This window comes from Lepidochelys kempii, chromosome 25 (assembly GCF_965140265.1).
Source record: "Lepidochelys kempii isolate rLepKem1 chromosome 25, rLepKem1.hap2, whole genome shotgun sequence".
Lineage (NCBI taxonomy): Eukaryota > Metazoa > Chordata > Testudines > Cheloniidae > Lepidochelys > Lepidochelys kempii.
The window spans coordinates 12,836,701-12,849,373 of NC_133280.1; positions in this window are offsets into that span (position 1 = coordinate 12,836,701).

A 12,673-nucleotide genomic window follows, 5' to 3' on the forward strand; every position below is an offset into this window, starting at 1 on the left:
AGGTGCATGCATGACTTCCATGGAAATAGCAAAGGGGACTTGACCCCCCAAGGGCGCAGAGCCTAGTTATTATTTATGACTTGACTCGCCCTGCAGGGAGAGGAGCTCGTAAGCCAGACAGATCCTGTGACATGAGGGATAATGACACAAGGCCAAAGGTTTGGGATGGAGGGTGGCAGCTAGGGAAGGGGGAGACCAACCACAGGAAGCCAGGGGCAAAGGGAGGCTGCCCCTGGGAGGGCCCTCTGCATTTGTAAAGGGGGAGAGTTTGTTTGTTTCTAATGGGAGCGGCTGCAGTGGTGATAACATGAGCCCAATTCTCCCGCCTTGGTCACACCTGCAAAGTGGGGGTGCTAATCAGAGTGGGAGTGCATCACACCTGCTTTGCACTGGTGTAGATAAGTACACAAGGTGCAAGGTAACAGAGAATCAGGCCCCTGGTCTCCTCTGGGTATGTCTCTGGGTAGTGAGGATTCTTCACAGACATCAGATCCTGCATTACTCCAAGCCTACAAACAGGGCCTTGATGCCATGGAAAAACAGCCCAACATGCAGCTCCAGGTGGGGTTGGGGGTTGAATTCCCAAACATGCGTTACAGGGGGGCCTGTATTACGACTGCAGGCCAGGCCTCCCATTGCTACGTGGGTTTTACTAGTTACATTGAATGGGCAGATTCCATTATTGGGTTTGTATGTGAAAGGACCGTCACCCCCGAGATCTGAGGCGCTATCAATCGGTCCTTTGAATAAAGTTCCCCTCCTGCCAGGCACAATCTGCAGTGAAAGGGGCGTCAGTAATAGCCTCACAATGCAAAGGCTTTCATACAAGGTTAGGAGGCACAGGTGGGCAAAGAAAGCCGTTTGAACTCAGGTGTTGGCTCACCAAAGGGGCCTGATTTTCCCCTGAATTGCACCTTGCACGATCATTCACACCAGTCCGAAGCCGGTGCAGGATACCACAAGTCTGACCTAGGAGTGTTTTCCATCCACTTGGCACTAGGCACTAGTGTAAATGTCTGCACAAAGCACTGGGGTCTTTCAATTGGAAGGATACAGGGATTCCAGTCCCGCCATTTGACTTTCTATAGACATATGCACCCACACAGCACCCCCCTGGCCCTGGACAACCAAGAGCCAGAAGTGCTGTCCGGACTTGTAGGGCAAGATTCTGATCTCCACTCTGTTGCTGCATGTCCAGAGTTACTCCATTTCAGCCAGCATGGCTAGCCTGGATTTACACCAGTGTAATTGACATCAGAATCTAGCCTTTCATTTCCCACAGGCGCATCTCCACTGACACAAACAGGTTTACCACCCGCTCTGCTTTGGATCAGCACCTGGGCGCAGGATGGGGCGTTTCAGGCAAACGCGAGCAGCTGGTTTCCCCGACTTTAGGAGAACATAGGCACTTGCATTGGAAAGTTTACTGCAGGGACACAGGGCAATCAGTGATGTTAGTGCAGAGGCGCATCAGTGCAGCCAAGAATCTGATCCTTTGTTGCTATTTTTTAATTCCTTCTCTGTAATGAGGAGAACACATAGAGATAAACAAAAGAATGTGAGTTACAACTGGGCTTCTATTCATGGAGAAGTGAGGAGGCGTAGGAATGGGGATGGTGCAGGCTGAGATAACATTTATGGGACTAACAAATACATTATAGCAAAGGACGCTGGAACATTCTGCAAAAAGAAAAGGAGTACTTGTGGCATCTTAGAGACTAACCAATTTATTTGAGCATCAGCTTTCATGAGGATGAAGTGAGCTGTAGCTCACGAAAGCTTATGCTCAAATAAATTTGTTGTCTCTAAGCTGCCACAAGTTCTCCTTTTCTTTTTGCGAATACAGACTAACATGGCTGCTACTCTGAAACATGGAACATTCTGGGCATTCTTGCAGTTCGAGGTTCTCTGCAGTTGTGGCTGCTATCTGCAGAACCTCAGGGCTCAGTTCATTGCTCTGCTCCTTGTGTTGTCATTTGCATTTGTGTAATTAGTCATAATTTATAAACCCTAATAATGATACCTATCCATTATCGTCTGTGGATCTCAAAGCACTTTATAAAGGAGGCAAATGTTACATATTTACACATGGGGAGGCCAAAGCACAGAAAAGGGAAGTGACTTTTGCCCAACAGCCCAGTGACGGAGCTGGGAACTGAACTGCGTTGGCCGGAATCCCATTCCGGTGCTTTAGACACCAGAGTGCACTGCAGTGGGCCTGATTCTCCATTGCGCTGCGAAACCAGTGCAAAGCATCATTCATTTTGCACAGGTATAAGTGACTGCACAAGATGCAAGGCATTGGAGAATTGGGCCCCTACATTTCCTAAGATGCCAGATTCAACTCACAGAAGCATCCGCTCAGCCTTTCATTCTTCCACCGCAGATAAACTGTGTTCCTTGCAGTTTGCTGTGTGAGAATTTCAGACAGCACCCTCTTAACCTGAGATCCTATTTCCACTGCATGGACACTAACAACCCTGTGATGGTCTTCGTAGCAACTGAAGTTTACTTCTGGTGTCCTTGGTCAAAAATTTCCTTGCCCTAACATTTGTTATGCTGTATACTGTAGATTGTTGACCTCCACACCAGAGGTGGCTGCATTTCAGGGGATGTGCTTTGCATAGTTGCAAAAGCTTTTTCAGATGAAAGGTGATATATAAATAAATGTGAGAAATGGTTAGATGGTGGCGCAAGGCTGGGCTGAGTGGTGGCTGATGTTTGTGATGATGCAACCTGGCACTTCTAAAAGAGATATTGCCACACGCCCAGATGCAGGCTACAGACAATAACCTGCGTTGCTTCCCTGGGAGGCCTTAATGCCAGAACTTAAGTGTGCTGCAAGGCATCTGTGCTCTAACTACACAAAGAGCCTTGGAGAAAGAGGGCGTGGGATGTTTACCAAGATGAAATAAGATGACGTCTGACTCTGCAGGAAGCCTGGAGACTGCCAGATGTTTCCAGGGTTCCCAAGGGGATTTGATGCCTGCACTCAGCACACTAGGAAAGAACAACAGTTATTGCACCTCACCCTTCAGAAAGTCCTCGGACACAACCGGGGGAGATTACTGGCTTGTGGTGTTTTCAAGCCCCAGAGATTGGTGCTGATCTGAGGCAGCATTTGTGTTTCTATGGATAGAATTACCAGAGCGAGTAACGGTAGTGGACCTATACCAGCCCTTCTGGACCAGTGCTGCCTTTAGCACTGAAATGAAAATCAAGTTGAGCTCAAACTCAATCTTTGCTCAACACAGGGGTTCAGAATCCAAAGTCAGATCACCCCAGAACTTTGGGACGCTTGGAAGCCGTGGACCTGTTCTTGGACTAGATGCGGGAGCCACGGGGTGACACTCTATGGTCTGCATAATGCAGGAGATCAGACAATGGATTCTCAATGTGAGGGTGATGACCTGAGGTCTGAGGGATGGAGTGCAACCAAAATTCCTTCCTTTCTAGCTAGACAGGAAACTGATTTGGGACCCTAACAGGGGCAATGGAACGATGTATTAAACAGGCAAGGGTGGACGAAGAGCAGAACAGAAATAAAACCTGAGCTGGCCAAAGCCAATGGGTCTTTGTGTTGATTGGAAAATGTACTTATTTGCTAAGGCTGAGATTTTGGATGCCTAACACTCGAAGGCTTCTGCAAAAACCTGAGCCTAAATTGCTCCCGAGATCAGTGAATATTCTCCATACTCTTTGTTTTTCTGTCCTTATGGAGAAAGTTGCAAGTAGGGCGTTTCTGATGAAAAGACAGATGGCCCAGATCTACTGCAGCTTCTTCTGAGCTGTGCCGTGGGTCTGTGTCCTTCACTGAACTGTAGCTTTGTACTGTAACTTAGTAAAGCACCACTCCCGGGTAAATCACAGAGGAAATGCAGCCGCAGCAACCTCTCCTGCTACCGCAACAATGTGACTGCGTCAGGGATTTTCACCCTGTAGGGCTGGGTAAACGGCTCCCCTATGAGAAATGGGGAGGGATAAGGGACTGTTTCTCTCAGCGTGCTTAGTACCTGACACAATGCAGAACTGACTGAATATTTAACTGATGGTGCCTTAGATTCTGAATCCAAAGTTGGAGCTAAGAACGCCCACTGTTATGAAGGCAGAAGACTTCATGCAGCAGGGTATAAGCCAGCCGTTACCAGATGGAGATCAGGCAGAAATGTTCCTGATGGGCAGGGGAATATTTCACTGGGAGGAGGGGGGGGGGGCGAGAACCGGGGAGGGGGGGGGAGTGTTGGAACTTGTCACTGTCGGAGATGGAATATTGAACTAGGTGGATCATTGGTCTGATCCAGTCCAGCATTTCCTATCTCCCTAGGCCCCAAGCAATAAAGAAAAATGACCAGGTTACTGAGCAAGTTATGACTCGGCCACTGTGTGAGTCTGTGCAAGTAGCTAAACTTGCTCAAAGAAAAGGAGGACTTGTGGCACCTTAGAGACTAACCAATTTCTTTGAGCATGAGCTTTCGTGAGCTACAGCTCACTTCATCGGATGCATACCGTGGAAAGTGTAGAAGATCTTTTTATATACACACAAAGCATGAAAAAATATCTCCTCCCACCCCACTCTCCTGCTGGTAATAGCTTAAAGTAATCACTCTCCTTACAATAAGAAAAGGAGTACTTGTGGCACCTTAGAGACTAACCAATTTATTTGAGCATAAGCTTTCGTGAGCTACAGCTCACTTCATCGGATGAGAGCTGTAGCTCACGAAAGCTTATGCTCAAATAAATTGGTTAGTCTCTAAGGTGCCACAAGTACTCCTTTTCTTTTTGCGAATACAGACTAACACGGCTGTTACTCTTAAACTTGCTCCGTTCCTCTGTCAAACGGACATACCAGGGACGTCGCAAGTCTTAAAGGCCTTGGTATCTTCAGATGAAAGGCCTCACCATATAAGTGGCAAATGGCTTTACTAAGAGATCCCCCATTGCCTCCAGGGAAAATTTCAGTGGTTGTTTTGCTTCAGTAGGTAATGCTCTTCCTTCTGAGCTCATACAGAACCAATGCCAAGGAGCCAGTGGCTACTGTTGTATTCATCTTTACTAACTGTGACCCTAGTAACTAAGGCTAGAAAATACAGATGTCTTTTACTAGCATGGCTTTGTGCCAACACCGTTTATACATGTTCCATCATGACATTAATGATTGATGAGCTTCTGGAGGTTGTGTCTTACTGATGAAAGCTTAATTATTATAGTATTATAATTGGACTGATTATTTAACATTAATAGTGTACCAAAGACAGTCTGGATCAGGAAGTCATTGTGCTAAGCACTGTAAGAACACAGAAGAGGATACGGTCCCTGCTTCAAAGAGCTCATAGTCTAAGAAGACCACTTGCCATCATTATATGGCACTTTTAATCATATTAGGGTTGTTGTAACTACAGTAATTTCTGATTGGGATAACAAAATACTATTTACAATTTGTTTCAGCAGGCTAAGGTAAATATTCTTCACATCTGTCCTAAACTGATTGTTGGTGCTAGTCAAAGGCTGCCCACCCAGCAGTTGGACGCACTGCAATGGTGGGTAAAGTTATTTTTGCATAGCGTATCTGCAATTCAGTTCGTACAGTGTGTTGGGAACCTGGGATGAGAAGTGCTGTAAATCTCAGCCATTGTTATGGAAACATATCTAATTACATATTATCAGCACACATGTTATGTTTCATTGCCTAATTAATTCTATGACAACATAGAAATCATAGAATATCAGGGTTGGAAGGGACCTCAGGAGGTCATCTAGTCCAACCCCCTGCTCAAAGCAGGACCAATCCCCCATAGTTGCCCCAGATCCCTAAATGGCCCTCTCAACGATTGAACTCACAACCCTGGGTTTAGCAGGCCAATGCTCAAACCACTGAGCTATCCCTCCCCCCAACATGGGAAGTTTGCTGGGCCATTGGCCAGTCCATTACTGAGATATTCTCCTCGTCCTGATATCAACTGTCATGTTATAAAAATCGATCAGCTTGTTGCGAGGCATCCCTGATACACATTAAGAGAATTTCCTGATATGAATAGCTCAAAGTGCCAATTGTGTGGAAAAGACAAACTCGTTACATTGCTAAGCACTTGAAAGCTTTGCCTACAGAATATTATTCCGGAGAGCCTCTGGTGCATCCTCCTTGTTTATGAGCTAACGTGACATATGCTGTTACTAATGCCCTGGGGATCAGCTGGGTGGGAACAAGCGGCTGTTGAGCAAATTAAGCCTCTTGGGAGTGCAAGAAATGGGACAAGGAAACAGTGAGGGGCTATGAGAACCAGCTGGATTCTGATCTCACTGACTGGTGTAAGCCCACTGGTTTCCATGGAATTCATCTTAATTTATGACGATATAAATCAGATCAGAATCAGGCCCTCTGCTTTTGGGCCCAATCCCAAGTCAGTGGCAGTCTTTCCATTGACTTTAAAAGAAGCTGAATCAAACCTTAGGGACCAGATTCTCAGCTTTGGACAGAGCAACACTGATTTACACCAAATCAGGGTCTGTCCCTTGGAGCCTGGGTAGCAGCATTTTAAAGCAAAAAATGGACTGAAATTACAAATGAAAAATCAACTGTTACGTTAGAATAATTTAAGTTGTGTCAATTTTGTACCGGAAACAAACAATGCTTTTCAAAATAGAAGTGGTTTTTCTCCTTTAATATTCCCCAGCCATATCAGAGGCCCTAGGAACAAGAATAAAGACACAGCATTGCTCTTCTTCCTCCCCCATCCCCTTGCCATAGCACCAGTGTCCTACATACAGGAAAATGTTCTACATCTCCACTTATAAAATGGCTCCACACTTCAAGGTCACTTTATCCGCTCTCATCACAAACCAGGAATGTGGATGTTAATGTGTCTCTGATTTAATCAAAGCAGCCATGCTAGGAATTCAAGCTCAGAGCCAGCCTGGTTGTTTTGTTTCTCTTCTCCTCCAAGGGCAAAAATGGATTTGCAATCCCAAACCCACACAAGTCCACCTTCCCCAACCCCAACAAATTTTAAATTATTAGTGATTCTGATGAATGCAAAACCTTATGCAGTATTAGGTAGAATTAAAAGAAATCCATGATGGTTCCATATTTTAAGCCAAGATTTGACATCACTGTATTAAAAAGGAAGTACATGACATTTAAAATCAGCAACAAATGAATGAGTTCTTTGTCGGCAATACTGTACCACTTGTTACTGCTCTTTAGTTTTGATTATATTTATATAATTATATCTCATCATGTTCTTTTTAATTGTTGCTTTAATTGTATTTATTTATTTGTTGCTATTATTATCTATGTTGTTTTATTGCAAAGCATCTTGGATACATTTAAGCACTAAGAGAGTGTATATAAAATATATTTATATATTAATACATATTTAAAATTTGTATTAATTTGCATGGATTACTTGGAGATTAATAATTTTTGCAAATTAATCAGTAAACAAACAAAACACAATAATAAAGCAAGGTTGATGAATCACTAAACATTTTTGATTCATTTATTTGAAAAGAATACTAGGGGTTAGCTGTAGTTATTGTACTGAATACTTCATAGTACAATATACTATTGGTGGTGTATGTTTTGTAGAAGCAATTATGTCTTTCTTAGTACTGTCATATGAGACCTATAGACAGTGGTTTACTGTGAAAGCTTGGTTGAAATGTAGTGAAACCACCATATTTTTGTGTGTAGATGAGGGAAGTGAGTGTTAGTGAGATTCTACTGTATTTTATTATTACTGTACCAACATGGAAAATCTGTTTACGATATGGAACCTCAAAGCAGTTGTCAGATGAGTTCCCTTTTCCTCTGTCCACAGATCCAAAAATGGGGGGGGGGGGAAGAACCCAATATTTTGACATAACAACAGCAGGCAGACGATTCCTTTGGATTTGATCGTGGTTCCTATTGCTGCTTTTGTTTCCACGTCCATTAGGAAATCAACCGCATTACAGCAGCCCTGATCTAAATGTAAAGTAGAAAGCCGCTCGGATGTTTTTCTCCTTTCTTTGCTCTGACTGGGAATGCTATTAACATTACAAACAGAAGGTGGTTAGGGGAGTGGGGAGAACTCTGTGTGTATGTCTTGATCTGAACAGCAAAGTAAAATGATTTTGAGTCTTTCTTTTGCCATAACAATCTCCATCTCATTTAAAGCTCACCTGAACACCTTCTCTTTTTTCCTTTTGCTTGTATGTCTCTGCCTCCGCTCTGTTTTTTACGTGGCCCAGGATCACTTTATGAATCAGCATAACCCTTCAGTGTAGGGGGATGACTTGCTTTATAAATTATCTACCTGGGCACTAACAGGATGGGACTGGGGAGGTGGAAGTGCTCTATGGTGCTTAGATACGGACACAAGGACATGCCCTGAAAACAGAGACACTCCCAGTTTTCAGACATGTATGGTCACCAGAGTGTGTGTGTTTGTGGTGGGGTCGGGGGACAACACCAAGACACAGGACTGCTTTATAAATCAGCTCCCTGTGCCATGCTTCAGTGTGGGAGATGCATGATGTTTAAAGTGAACCCAAAGCAATTATGTCTCCCTTCCACAGGCATCAACATAAAAACACCCAATTTCTATGGTGATTTAAAATGACAGCCGGGGCAGGGCACTTAGGAGATCATCCTCTTACCCTATCCTGACAGGTTTCAGAGTAGCAGCCGTGTTAGTCTGTATTCGCAAAAAGAAAAGGAGGACTTGTGGCACCTTAGAGACAAACCAATTTATTTGAGCATCCGATGAAGTGAGCTGTAGCTCACGAAAGCTTATGCTCAAATAAATTGGTATGTCGCTAAGGTGCCACAAGTCCTCCTTTTCTTTTTACCCCACCCTGTTGCTGATTCTTCTCAGCCACCCTCCCAGTCCCGCACGGAGGGAAGTTGTAGTCTAGTCAGTTTATTATTATTTATATTACGGTAGTGCCTAGAGGCCCCAATCAGGATCCAGCCCCACTGTGCTGCACCCTGCATACACAGACACCCCAGGGTTCCTTACAATGTCAACAGACAAGTGAGATATGAACAGTGTAAGCGTGTTTGGCAGGCTGCAGTTTGGGGGTACAGGGCCTGCTGGGGCAGAAGGAACTGTGGGGGGCACGTGGGGAGTAGGTGGGGGCTGTGCTTTGGGGCAGATGAGGTGTCAGGGGGCACATGGGCTGTTTTGGGGGGACATGGGGTTATGTGGGGGCTGTGCTTTGGGGCAGATGGGGTGTCAGGGGGCACATGGGCTCAGTGAAGGGGCTGTGTTTTGTGTGCACAAGGGGGTTATGTGGGCACTGTGCTTTGAGGCAGATGGGTGTCAAAGGGCAGATGGGCTGTGTTTTGGGGGGCTGTGGGGGTTATGAGGGGCTGTGCAGTGGGAGGGACCTGCAGTGTCAGGGGGCACATGGGCTGTGTTTTGGGTGCACAAGGGAGTTATGTGGAGGCTGTGCTTTGGCGCAGATGCGGGAGTCTGGGGACACATGGGCTGAGTGAAGGGACTATGTTTTGGGTGCACAAGGGGGTCATATGGGGGCTGTGCTTTGGGGCAGATGGGGTGTCTGGGGGCACATGGGCTGTGTTTTAGGGGGATGTGCAGGTTATGGGGGGCTGTACTTTGGGGCAGATTGGGTGTCAGGGGGCTTATGGGCTGTGTTTTAGGGGGCTGTGCTGTGGGGGTTATGGATGGCTGTGTTGTGGGGTGGACATGCAGTGTCAGGGAGCACATAGGCTGTGTTTTGGGTGCACAAGGGGGTTATGTGGGGGCTGTGCTTTGGGGCACATGGGCTGTGTTTTGGGGCGATGTGTGGGCTGTGCTGTGGGGGGGACATGCAGTGTCTGGGGGCACAGAGGGTTATCCTGGGCTGTGCTGTGGGGCACATGGGCTGTGTTTGGGGGGATGTGCGGGTTATGGGGGGATGTGTGGGCTATGGGGGGCACATGCAATGTTTGGGGGGATATGCGGATTATGGGAGGATGTGCGGGCTATGAGGGGGACAGTGTCTGGGAGCACAGGGGGGGTGTCCTGGGCTGTGCTGTGGGGCACATGGACTGTGTTTGTGGAGATGTGCGGGTGGGGGGGACATGCAGTGTCTGGGGGCACATGGGCTGTGTTTGGGGGGATGTGCAGGTTATGGGGGGATGTGTGGATTATGGGGGGCACATGCAGTGTCTGGGGGAACAGGGGGTGTCCTGGGCTGTGTTTGGGGGGATGTGCGGGTTATGGGGGGATGTGCAGTGTCTGGGGGCACATGGGCTGTGTTTGGGGGGATGTGCGGGTTATGGGGGGGACATGCAGTGTCTGGGGGAACAGGGGGTGTCCTGGGCTGTGTTTGGGGGGATGTGTGGGTTATGGGGGGACATGTAGTGTCTGGGGGGTCAGGGAGGTGTCCTGGGCTGTGCTATAGGGCACAGGGGCTGTGTTTGGGGGATGTGCAGGTTATGGGGGGATGTGCGGACTATGGGGGGCACATGCAATGTCTGGGGGCACATGGGCTGTGTTTGGGGGGATGTGCAGGTTATGGGGGGATGTGTGGATTATGGGGGTACATTCAGTGTCTGGGGGCACATGGGTTGTGTTTGGGGGGATGTGCGGGTTATGGGGGGATGTGCAGTGTCTGGGGGCACATGGGCTGTGTTTGGGGGGATGTGCGGGTTATGGGGGGACATGTAGTGTCTGGGGGGTCAGGGAGGTGTCCTGGGCTGTGCTATAGGGCACAGGGGCTGTGTTTGGGGGATGTGCAGGTTATGGGGGGATGTGCGGACTATGGGGGGCACATGCAATGTCTGGGGGCACATGGGCTGTGTTTGGGGGGATGTGCAGGTTATGGGGGGATGTGTGGATTATGGGGGTACATTCAGTGTCTGGGGGCACATGGGTTGTGTTTGGGGGGATGTGTGGGTGATGGGGGGATGTGCGGACAATAGGGGGGACATGCAGTGTCTGGGGGCACAGGGGGTTTCCTAGGCTGTGCTCTGGGGCACATGGGCTGTGTTTGGGGGGATGTGCGGGTTATGGGGGGGACATGCAGTGTCTGGGGGTACAGGGGGTGTCCTGGGCTGTTTGGGGGGATGTGCGGGTTATGGGGGGACATGCAGTGTCTGGGGGGGTCAGGGAGGTGTCCTGGGCTGTGCTATAGGGCACAGGGGCTGTGTTTGGGGGATGTGCGGGCTATGGGGGGCACATGCAATGTCTGGGGGCACATGGTCTCTGTTTGGGGGGATATGCGGGCTGTGGGGGGATGTGCGGCCTATGGGGGGCACAAGCAGTGTCTGGTGGCACAGGGGCTGTGTTTGGGGGGATTTGCGGGTTATGGGGGACATGCAGTGTTTGGGGGCTCGGGGGGGCTGTCCTGGGCTGCGCTATGGGGCACATGGTCTGTGTTTGGGGGGGATAGGCGGGCTATGGGGGGATGTGCAGCCTATGGGGGGCACAAGCAGTGTCTGGGGGCACAGGGGCTGTGTTTGGGGGGATTTGCGGGTTATGGGGGACATGCAGTGTCTGGGGGCTCGGGGGGGCTGTCCTGGGCTGCGCTATGGGGCACAGGGGCTGTGTTTGGGGGATGTGGGGCTTATGGGGGGACATGCAGTGTTTGGGGGCTCGGGGTGGCTGTCCTGGGCTGCGCTATGGGGCACATGGTCTGTGTTTGGGGGGGATAGGCGGGCTATGGGGGGATGTGCAGCCTATGGGGGGCACAAGCAGTGTCTGGGGGCACAGGGGCTGTGTTTGGGGGGATTTGCGGGTTATGGGGGACATGCAGTGCCTGGGGGCTCGGGGGGGCTGTCCTGGGCTGCGCTATGGGGCACAGGGGCTGTGTTTGGGGGGATGTGCAGGCTATGGGGGACATGCAGTGTTTGGGGGCTCGGGGGGGCTGTCCTGGGCTGCGCTATGGGGCACATGGTCTGTGTTTGGGGGGGATAGGCGGGCTGTGGGGGGATGTGCAGCCTATGGGGGGCACAAGCAGTGTCTGGGGGCACAGGGGCTGTGTTTGGGGGGATTTGCGGGTTATGGGGGACATGCAGTGTCTGGGGGCTCGGGGGGGCTGTCCTGGGCTGCGCTATGGGGCACAGGGGCTGTGTTTGGGGGATGTGGGGCTTATGGGGGGACATGCAGTGTTTGGGGGCTCGGGGGGGCTGTCCTGGGCTGCGCTATGGGGCACATGGTCTGTGTTTGGGGGGGATAGGCGGGCTATGGGGGGATGTGCAGCCTATGGGGGGCACAAGCAGTCTCTGGGGGCACAGGGGCTGTGTTTGGGGGGATGTGCGGGCTATGGGGGATTTGCGGGTTATGGGGGGCACAAGCAGTCTCTGGGGGCACAGGGGCTGTGTTTGGGGGGATGTGCGGGCTATGGGGGATTTGCGGGTTATGGGGGACATGCAGTGTCTGAGGGCGCGGGGGCGGCGTGCTCGGCTGTGCTGCGGGCGACCAAGCGGCTAACGGGATCCCGTGAGCGGCAGGCCCAGCAAGACGCGGCTCACCGGCAGGGCATAACGGGTAGCGGCACGGACCGTCCCTCCCCCACCCAAGATGGCGCCGCCGCCTCAGGCGGCCCCTTTGTTCCAGCAGCGGCAGCGGGCGCCGCATTGCTGCGAAGGGCGCGAAAGTAGGGCAGCGCGGCCGCGGCCCCGCCCCCTTCCCGGCCTGGGGTGAGCCTGTGGGCTGCGCCGGGCTGCGGCTGGAAAGGCCGCAGC